General features: G+C 41.1%; 1 non-coding gene across 1 annotated transcript; it reads left to right on the top strand.

Annotated features, from left to right (window-relative positions):
• The first annotated feature begins 10,287 nt into the window (after positions 1-10,287).
• On the top strand, positions 10,288-10,420 carry LOC147669073 (U8 small nucleolar RNA). The gene has a single exon (XR_015303744.1). It is a non-coding gene; the product is annotated as a U8 small nucleolar RNA (small nucleolar RNA).
• The last annotated feature ends 296 nt before the right edge of the window (positions 10,421-10,716 follow it).

The raw sequence follows: 10,716 nt of genomic DNA, 5'->3' as shown, positions 1-10,716 counted from the left end.
CCGACATGGGACAGCTCATGCATGGCTCCTGGTCTTCCTCAGCATTCTCTGGTACTCACAGCTATAGCGACATGGTCACTGTTGTCTCTTCTGAATCTCTTGACATAGGTGGGCATTGTGCTTCCGTGTCTCCTGGTCACCTCCGAGTGGCATAGACTCTGTCCCCTCTGCTTGCAGGTTCTTTACTTCAAGAATCAATCCTTGGATTCCACTGGACTCCTTCACAGTCTTCTACAGAGGCAGCTTCTTCGAAAACTCCCATTGTCGTCTAAGGCAGATTGCGACATCAATTCACCCCTATGCACCCAGCTTCCCTGGTGCAGGAAACCTGGTTCCTGGGGCATACATGGGTGGGGTGGCTCTCCAACCATCTGCCTTCCACAGGGTTTCTTCTAGGTCCTCCGGGTAGGGTCCCTCTTCTTCAAAACTGCAATGCAACTTCTCCATTGTCTTTCATTGGGCACGTGGCTGTGTTTCCACTCTGGACACAGCGTCTGTAGGGTTCCTGGGTACTTGCCTTGGGTGGTTCCTTGGGACCTCAGTTCCTCTGAGTCTTCTGGTCCATAGTCCTGTTCTCCTTTGCAGTTCACATTCCACTTTATTAGTATATGATTTAGTCTCCCCCTGGAGACGACTGCATTCTGTGATTCTTACCTGAAAGTATTCTTGTGTGTGCTATTGATATCTCCGGGTAGGAGATATACCAAAGTGTTAGTGACTGTGTTGTTTAATAAATAGACTTATTTTTATTTAAAACTGTGTGGTTCTTCTCGTTTAACTTGCAATATTGAATAAAGTTGGTAGAACAAGCTGCTTTACACTACTTCAAGATGAGCCTGAAGGCTTCTCTCCACAGCTACCACTTTGAGAGCTTTCAATGGTTATCAAAGACCACTAAAATCACCATAAGGGCTGCCTGGATTAGTGCAAGGTGCATCACTTGAATACGTGTGCACCATATACTAAGCCAGCCTCCTACAAGGATGTTACATACGGCAATTAGCTTTCAAGGTGTAGAAGTCACTAAGGGGTAGCCAGAAAAATTAAATATCCCTTCTGCCCCTACTTTTGAGCCATATTGGAAATGGTAATAAGTGGGTGAGTGGGGTGAGCGAGCCCAGAAATCACTTCTTCTGATATAAGGTTTCATTTTCATTTCGTCCCTCCATTCTTCTTTCAGTTTGTTTCGTCTTTCATTCTCTCATCTTTCATCCTGTCATTTTTACATCATCCATCATGTTTTCACATCCCTTCCTTTTTCAATTCTTCCCTTTTTCCTCCACCAGTATATACTTCTGTCCTTCCTCCTCTTCATCCATCCATTCATTCATCCACCCAAAAATCCATCCATTCTTCTACATCCATTCTCGATATCCATCATCCATCCATCCTTTTCTCCATCATCCCTCGCCCATCTCTGCAACCATCCATCCACGTCTCCATTCATTCATCCCTCAACTCATCCATTAGTCCATCCATCCCTCTTTCTTTCCTCCCTGTTTCCCTTCCTTCCTCCAAACTCTTGTTTCATTTATTCACCCACCCCACAGCTGTCTTACTATCCACATACATTTGTATGTCTAAGCTTCAGTTTGGAGGCCAGCAGTCTCCCATCAAAGGAAAATTAGCTACAAAGAAACTGTTACATGTTTTATGTTCATCAGAAACGCCCTGTGAGACCCTCCTCCCCCATTGCTCAAGCTGTTTAAGTTATTATATGTTATGATTGTACGGCAGAGAGAAACACAAAGTTAGGATTTCAAATGTAAAACAGTACTTGGAGATGGCTGTATAAATTAGGCTGTAAAAAAAATTTCAACAAAAAGGCTGCCAGAAGAAACATGCAGCATTGAAATAAAAACAGGCTGAGGAATAAACGTTGAGGTTCTAAACCCAACCCATGGCTTGTAGTTTGCATGCAGCTCTCCTTGATACCGGTTAATAGCTTACTGTGCTATATTAGAAGGATTAACATTTTTTTAATTAAGAATAATAAGGGGATCTCGGCATCAAAAGCAATAACCCATTTACCTATCCACATAAAATATAAATGTCATCTGCATGGTACACGTGTGCGTTGCAGGAAATACATTAACCCTCTATGCTACTTTATGATTCAAAACTGTGACTAGACAAAACAAAGATCTCTCCAGCAAGTGCATTAACCACGAGAGTCCTCTTACTATTATTATTGTTCCCTGAGATCTTACTTGGCACACACATCTCTCTGACACAGGTGTCTTAACTCCCTATGATATTTAAAAATGCAGGCTTTGCAGCCAATTAAGCCAGAACAGATTTACTGTCACGTTTCTCCTCGTCACTAAGGAGCATATTATCAAGAATGGCGTTAAAAATTATCGCCGGTTTAGCGGCAGAAAACTGCAGCTAAAGCGGCGATAATCGGCTAAATAATATGCCCTTGAGAATTCCAATAGAAGCCCATGTTCTGGTGTGAACATGGGCTTCTATTGGAAGTCTCCAGGGCATATTATCAAGCCCATTATTGCCGCTTTAGCAGCAGTTTTCTGCCGCTACACCGGCAATCATTTTAACGCCGTCCTTGATAATATGCCCCTAAATTCTTAGTAAACAAAACAGGTGATGGACCGAATGTGGATCAATGTCACACATTCACCCCAGTCCGAAGATCTGGGCCCAAATCCATCGTTTTTTTGCACTCCACACCACCCTGGGTTAGACAATGGCGATATGCAAATCAGCTCTGACCCTGTGCCCCATGGGAACAGTCCAGTCCGAGCTACAAAAGCCATATCCTTCCCAGAACGGAATCAAGCATCCGAGGACCGGACCAGTTTCGAGGTAACACCTCTCATCAGCCCGGCTAGCTTGACTCCAGTGGTGTGGAGTGCCTGGGACCCACGTCTGAGCATCCCCAGCGCACTTATGGCGGTAATTGCAAACAAAACAGGTGATGGACCGAATGTGGATCAATGTCACACATTCACCCCAGTCCGAAGATCTGGGCCCAAATCCATCGTTTTTTTGCACTCCACACCACCCTGGGTTAGACAATGGCGATATGCAAATCAGCTCTGACCCTGTGCCCCATGGGAACAGTCCAGTCCGAACTACAAAAGCCATATCCTTCCCAGAACGGAATCAAGCATCCGAGGACCGGACCGGTTTCGAGGTAACACCTCTCATCAGCCCGGCTAGCTTGACTCCAGTGGTGTGGAGTGCCTGGGACCCACGTCTGAGCATCCCCAGCGCACTTCGGTCCTCGGATGCTTGATTCCGTTCTGGGAAGGACATGGCTTTTGTAGTTCGGACTGGACTGTTCCCATGGGGCACAGGGTCAGAGCTGATTTGCATATCGCCATTGTCTAACCCAGGGTGGTGTGGAGTGCAAAAAAACGATGGATTTGGGCCCAGATCTTTGGAATGGGGTGAGTGTGTGACATTGATCCACATTCGGTCCATCACCTGTTGTTTTTGCATATTCCGCCCTAAGTGCGCTGGGGATGCCCAGACGTGGGTCCCAGGCACTCCACACCACTGGAGTCAAGCTAGCCGGGCTGATGAGAGGTGTTACCTTGAAACCGGTCCGGTCCTCGGATGCTTGATTCCGTTCTGGGAAGGACATGGCTTTTGTAGTTCGGACTGGACTGTTCCCATGGGGCACAGGGTCAGAGCTGATTTGCATATCACCATTGTCTAACCCAGGGTGGTGTGGAGTGCAAAAAAACGATGGATTTGGGCCCAGATCTTTGGACTGGGGTGAGTGTGTGACATTGATCCACATTCGGTCCATCACCTGTTGTTTTTGCATATTCCGCCCTAAATTCTTAGTGGCAGAGTTTTTTTTTGCAACAATAAATATATAGTGTGACACAACGCCTCGTCAGGGGGAATAAGAGCTATATAAATACCATATAATTGAAACTGTTAGAATGCTTTTCATGACTCCGCCTTTCGTGACTCGACGCACCACATTGGATCCCAATTTATGGGTTCCAGGCTAGCACTGGCTGTGTTTCCATATTTGTTCTAAAAAAAGTGAAATGAAAAACAGAAATACCGTAAAATATTTGCGAAGAGGGAGATTAACGGTCTGTGTCTAACTACTGTTCTTAAGCATGTCTTTTTTTTTTTTAATGTATGTTCGAAAGACTTGAACATTCGAGTAAGCACTGACACTAAAAAAACACGAGGTTAAAAAACACGAGGTTTCACTGCGCATACGTTTTACAGATGGTAGGCTTTAATAGACATCTTTTTATTTTTTATTTATTTGAGAAGTTTTATATAGCGCTAGCTAGACCTGTAGGCATCAGAGCGCTTCACATACAGACTATGAAAAACAGAAATGTCTTACATTACATAGGAAGCTGACAGTAAGTAAGCAAACCAGGGATAACGAATACAGCATGAACAATAAATAACTGTGCATAAACAGAGAATAAAAAGAAAAACAAGTGATTAGCATAGTCCGTTCACACACGATAAAATCTACCTTGCGTCTCGCTGCATCTAAAACAAGTTACATTACATTGAAAGTAATTGTCGGCAAGCAGCATTGCCCAAATTATTATTTTTTTCAATTACTTATCTTCTTCGGATTTGTTTGTATTATAATAATGTTAAAACGGGTAGAAGTGGAACTGTAAAACGAACATACAATCGTAGAAAAAAACTTACATTTATCAAACTGTAACTTCAGAAGTTTGCGTGATACCGTTTTTTCTGCCCAGCTAAGCACTACAAAAATTACTGACCTTTGCCTGCTGTGGTGAATGTCGCTTTCGGAATTCTAAGATGGCTCCGCTGTTAGACCAAGAGCTGCCATTTGCAAACCGCTTCCACCCGCCTCTCTTCCTCTACTTGAGATGCACTGACTTGTATGTAAATATTACTCGCACAGACTACTGGGAACCCCGAGATAAGCAGTTTTGCAGAACTTCCTCCATGGGTTACTGATATAAAATAAATTGTTATGCTTTTTCAGACTGCAGATTAACAATGGAAATTACTCTTCAAGATCAACATCTCGCACTATGTTTCTTAAGATTGCTTTACTTTAGGATGTTTAAACTTACACCAAGTAAGTATCGTCAGTGAGGTTGATCCATGATAGGAGCGAGATGAATCTATGATTATATTCTCGGAAGCATAGGTGCTTAACAACCGCCTGCTGCTCTCCTGTCTGATTCACACTGACGATCAAACCGTGTAGTTAACAATAATAATGTCTCAACGGTTACTGCAGTGGTAATGAAGAATAAACAGTCTGATTCTAGAAACGATCATTTTGTTGCTGGAGGTAATAAGGAATTTTATCCTCAATATATATATATATATTATACTTGATCGAACTTTCAGTTAGATACGGTTGAAAACTGAATTTCGATGATCTTTTCAAGCACCTTACCCGTTGGCTTTGATGCGACGCCTATCGACGTTGATCATATTAATTTCTCCGTTCCTCAGAAACGAAGGTGACCTTGTTTACTGTAACTAACCCCCACATATGTGAAGCGCTGCAGTACTTTGGGGTTGAGTTTGCGCTATTTGACTGCACAAAAAACAAGAATTTGCAATGCAATAGATTTTGCATTTTTTAGAGTTGGAGCTATTGGCGCTGTAAATATCTTTTATTTAACTGTTTTGGTTTGGAGTTGTAGTGTCATCATAATTATACACGAACAGAGGAAGTGATTTTATATATATATATATTTATTTAAGAGTGTAAGTAATGAGCTTGCGGGGAAGGAAGCAGATGTCGTGAGGAAGGTTACAGCATTCACGCGTACAGTGCCACTGACGTCATTTACATAGGAAACCAACATTCTAAATGACGTGTGGCTACAGCCAATAAGAACTGGGCTCCCGCATGAGAACTAGACCTACAACATCTCCCTTTCTTAAATGAACAGAAATACATCAATGCTTGGTCCTCCCAAGAGCTGGGAGATATGGGAAGAGTGCAAGACCTAGATAGGATGCTATGACACCTCGATGAACCACGGGGATAGGGTTACAAGGCAAAGAGGTGGTGGAGGTAATACAGATGTCACCAAAAGTGTTAGATCCTCAGACAACATTTGAAAAGAGAAATGCACTGCTATTATCTAACCATTTACAGTCTTCACCTTATACTTCAGCTGTTGATTGAAGATAATATTATCTGATATGCTCACATTAACAACCATTGAATGGGTGTGGGTATGCGGAAAGGAATATGTTGGTAAAGAGAATAAAAACCTATATTAAAGGAACACAGAGTTTCTAATGGAACAAGAAAAGGGAATCACAATGATAACAGGTTTATACACTACCTAGAATGTGCTATACATTTTATGCTACAAAGATATACATAAACAGTTCCTATATCATAGGCCTAAGCCAATGTATTACCTAATAACTATCTTATACAAACATTATTTATCAGTTGCTGACCCGCAACTGAAGATATGGGGCCTCATTTATGAAAAGTGACGCATCGCTGCGTGAAAACAGCGATGCGTCACTTTTCACTGCGCACTCCTTGCGACACCAATGATGCATCATATTTAATGTATGACGCATCATGTCGCAAGGACTTACAGATACGTCAGTATTTCTGACGCATCTGTAAGCGCAAAAGTGACGCATTGCTGGAGTGTGTCACAAAAGTGACGCAACTCCAGCAATGCGTCCTTTCACATGGGGAAAGCCCCATCTGAAAGGGCCTGCGTCAGTCTTACGCCTGCTGTGAGGCAGGCGCAAGATTTTGACGCAACCGCATCCTAAAAGTGACGCAGTGAAATCTCATAGATTTCACTGCGTCACTATTATGAGGCTTTTTGCGGGGGAACGCCCCCTTTGCATACATTATACCTGACGCAGGCATAATGTGGCGCAGGGGTTTAAAAAGTGACGCATCTACCTAGATGCGTCGCTTTTTAAATATGGCGCAACAAGGCGCATGTTTTACGCCACCGATGCGTCACAAAAAGTGACGCATCCGCAGCGCAAAACTGACGCAAGGCCTCATAAATGAGGCCAATGGTATGTAAATATTGTAATAACGTCTTAAGAACATGGGATTAAACACGACTATCCCTCTTATAAAAGAAATAATTAACAGTTCATTTACTATTTCCACTTGAACTCTCAAATATAGGTCCTACATGTGTAGAATAATAAGTTATCAAGTATGTGGAAGGAGGCGTGACTACGAGAGGAACCACGCAGTCTGTCACAGAGCCCCAATTACGTCACATAACTACCAATACACATGAGTGCGGGTGCATGCCAGGAAACCAATGGGAGGAAGGATTGTATAAAACCTACTAGGCCCACCAATGACCTGTTACAATTTTACTGACTTACTGATCTGAACTGGATGTTATAAACCACAACAATATGTTGTAAAGTACTTCTGAACAAACTTAGGAAAACATGTTTCCAGATCTCATATCTTACATAAACGAGAAAAGAGAGAAACTCAGTGGCACTGTCCATAATAGGGTTGTAGAAAACTTAACAGGCCGGTAGGTGCCACGGAATACGGATTCCGTTTTTGAAGAAGCAATTCTTTCTCTCAATATGTCCAACAGATCTTTCTTGCCAAATTCCTCGACTGGAAGATTAGATATAAACATGTAGTTCATTTGTGTACTCCTTAGTGGAAAAATACGAGTTTAGGAAGTCCAGAACTGCATCAAATCCAATTAGAGTACTATTCCCACTGCAAATGGAATACGTTAATAGACAGAGATAACTAGGTAAAAACGCGTAGATATTCCTTTGTTCTGGTAAAATAAGTAGACAATTCATGCACTTAAAATGTAACCGTGGAGGATGGATCAGGCTGAAAAAAGTAAACTCCTAGTCCCTTCTAAGCACATAAGAAATAGCAATGATTACTTCGGAACCCTAAAGTAAGGTTCAGAATGGGGTAAATCACGGTGTGAACCTAAAACTAAGTCATACTACCACCGCCTGGTTAGGAATAAGTTCCCCGCTCTGTAGGAGGGAATCTGATTCAATATATATATACCTGGAAATAGGACACATCCCCTTTCTTTACATATTAATCTTGAGCTTTTATGCTAAAAAATAAGGAACATATGGTAACTCCTCTTTTTGAAAATATGTACTTAATTCCTTTGGTCGATCAATTGAACAGTGAAAATACTTACACAATAAAATGACAATCCAGCTTCTATTAATAAAAAAAAACATATAAGAACATTGTCAGAAATATTAGAACTTTACCTAACATAAATTGGAGCAATAGATCCTGGTTGCAGTATAACATCAAATCAGCCATATCACCATACTATATTCTTACCTCTTACGTATCTTCTACTCTTACTGCACGAGAAAAAATAAGTGTAAGAAAACGTGGACCTAACTCGAAATTATTTTCTACGAGATTATTGAAATATACAACTATGAGTATACTCAGATAGTGAGTCAAATTATTCCTGATGCACTAAATTTATATGGCATTACCAGAACCATTTCAATCCCTATGCAGAGGGGATACAAACAGTGCTATTTATTATGCTCATAAACCCCTAATATGAACAGTGAGTCTTAATGACGATGTGATAAAAATCCTCAATATGATTTTCACCCGTAACTAAAACTAAAACAAAAATGGAACTTATGTATATCATTTAAAGCATTGACCCAACTCATTTTGGTTCCAACATCGCATTTTAGGCTGAAATTCTTATGCAAAATTGCTAAATGACCTTCTTTTCTTTGCATTTTGTACATTCTTTCCCAATTGAAGGAAAACTTACCACATCGGCACAATCTTCTGTTTTCAAACGATAGCTCAATACCCATCACCCCAGACAATGTTGGATTTCTACTGACACACAATTGCTTTTGAAATTTGCGCAGGAAATAAAATATTAAAACATGAACATGAATGTTTCTAACTGCCAGGTCTCCTAAATCGCATTTAGAGGCCAACTCCTTTACTTTACCAATAAACTCTACCACATTTTCCAAAACTAATCTTTTCGTTACAGCTACGCAGTGTCCATCAAGCATCACGACCCTTTCTTGATTAAATCTCTTAATTAAAATTTTCACCAACACTTGCACATCATTATAAGGTATAATTTGACATGGAACAAGTTTGTATTTTGGTCGGCTTTTAACTAATACCCGGCTGGCCACTACTAAAAACCAAAACAAAATAGTATTTTGTTTGTACAGCATCGAAATACTTACCATTAAAACTTCTATGCAAGTGAGATAAGGACAGAACACGTAAACTAAATTCGATTTAGACATGCCTAAAGAAATGATTTTACGTTACCTCGCACTTACTTAATAAAGTTCCACGAAATGTCAGTAAAATCTTGTAACCAGTCTGAATGCAGGAAAGCTAAGAAACTAAGATGGCTACCTACGTACACGTTATGACGTAATACGTCTTGCAATACCTTAGCTGTAGACTTACACTGAACACAGAGCGCGATGACGTAGCTCTCTCTTCACAGCTGCTTTCTGACAGTTGAACGTTAATTAACTGCCACCTGTAACGGCAACCTTCTCCTCACACACCCACGAATACGTCTGAAAGTTTCTGACAGCAGTCGAAGAAATTCAGGAATCGAAGAAATTCTCCTCACAATACCAACGATTATTCCTAGAAACACACATATTGCCTTCTTAATGTGAATATTCGCATCCCAAAATAAACGAATTCATACGTAACTTGCCTGAAGTAATGGAACTGAAGTCGAAGAAGTTGTGAACTGAAGTCGAAGAAGTTAGGAACTGAAGTCGAAGAAATTATCTACTGAAATTGAGGAAATTTACGCTGGTTTTCTTTACGCATCACTAGCAACACCACGTACGAAGAAACTCGTCGAACGTCACGAATCTCCGGAAGTTAGAAACAAGAAAATGGAATAATATTACCACAAGAACTCTTATTTCATTAAAATGAAGTAGCACTAGACTTGCCTTGAAGTTGTCTTGAAAGCAGAAAGTATTTTATTCCTCCGCAAGCTCGTCCTTCTTAACTCGCATCCCGTACCCTCGTCGCCATTGTAGTGTCATCATAATTATACACGAACAGAGGAAGTGATTTTATATATATATATATTTATTTAAGAGTGTAAGTAATGAGCTTGCGGGGAAGGAAGCAGATGTCGTGAGGAAGGTTACAGCATTCACGCGTACAGTGCCACTGACGTCATTTACATAGGAAACCAACATTCTAAATGACGTGTGGCTACAGCCAATAAGAACTGGGCTCCCGCATGAGAACTAGACCTACAACAGGAGTGTAGTGGATGTATGAATATAAACCCGCCATTGAGGATGATCCTTATCTGTTACTCCTCCGGGAGGAACAGAACATGATGATAGGAGAGACATGAGTCCATGATTATTCTCTCAAGTCCTAAGGTGAAAAACAACCTCCTTAGGATCCTTATCTGATTATCACGGACGCTCAGAAAATAAAAGTAAATAATAGAAAAGTGGACACGTTATTAGATCAGTGTGTACATTATTGAACCAGTTCTTTAAATTAAGGTGTCAGGTGAAAATCTAAGCGTAAAATCATTTCCAAGCCGTGCGTCTCTGACATGGGACAAGAATGTCTCTAATTACCCCCAGGTCCCTCCTGTCCTCGTCCCCTTCATACTGAACTATAGAGATTAACTTTCTCATCAACAGAAAAAAAGAAAAGCAGGAATGCTGGTACGCCCCTCCCTCTCCCTATAGGGAGTACAT

Source organism: Lissotriton vulgaris, unplaced genomic scaffold, assembly GCF_964263255.1.
Source record: "Lissotriton vulgaris unplaced genomic scaffold, aLisVul1.2 SCAFFOLD_1902, whole genome shotgun sequence".
Taxonomy (NCBI): Eukaryota; Metazoa; Chordata; class Amphibia; order Caudata; family Salamandridae; genus Lissotriton; species Lissotriton vulgaris.
The sequence above is the reverse complement of the archived record's forward strand: the minus strand, read 5'-3'. Positions and strand labels throughout refer to the sequence as shown.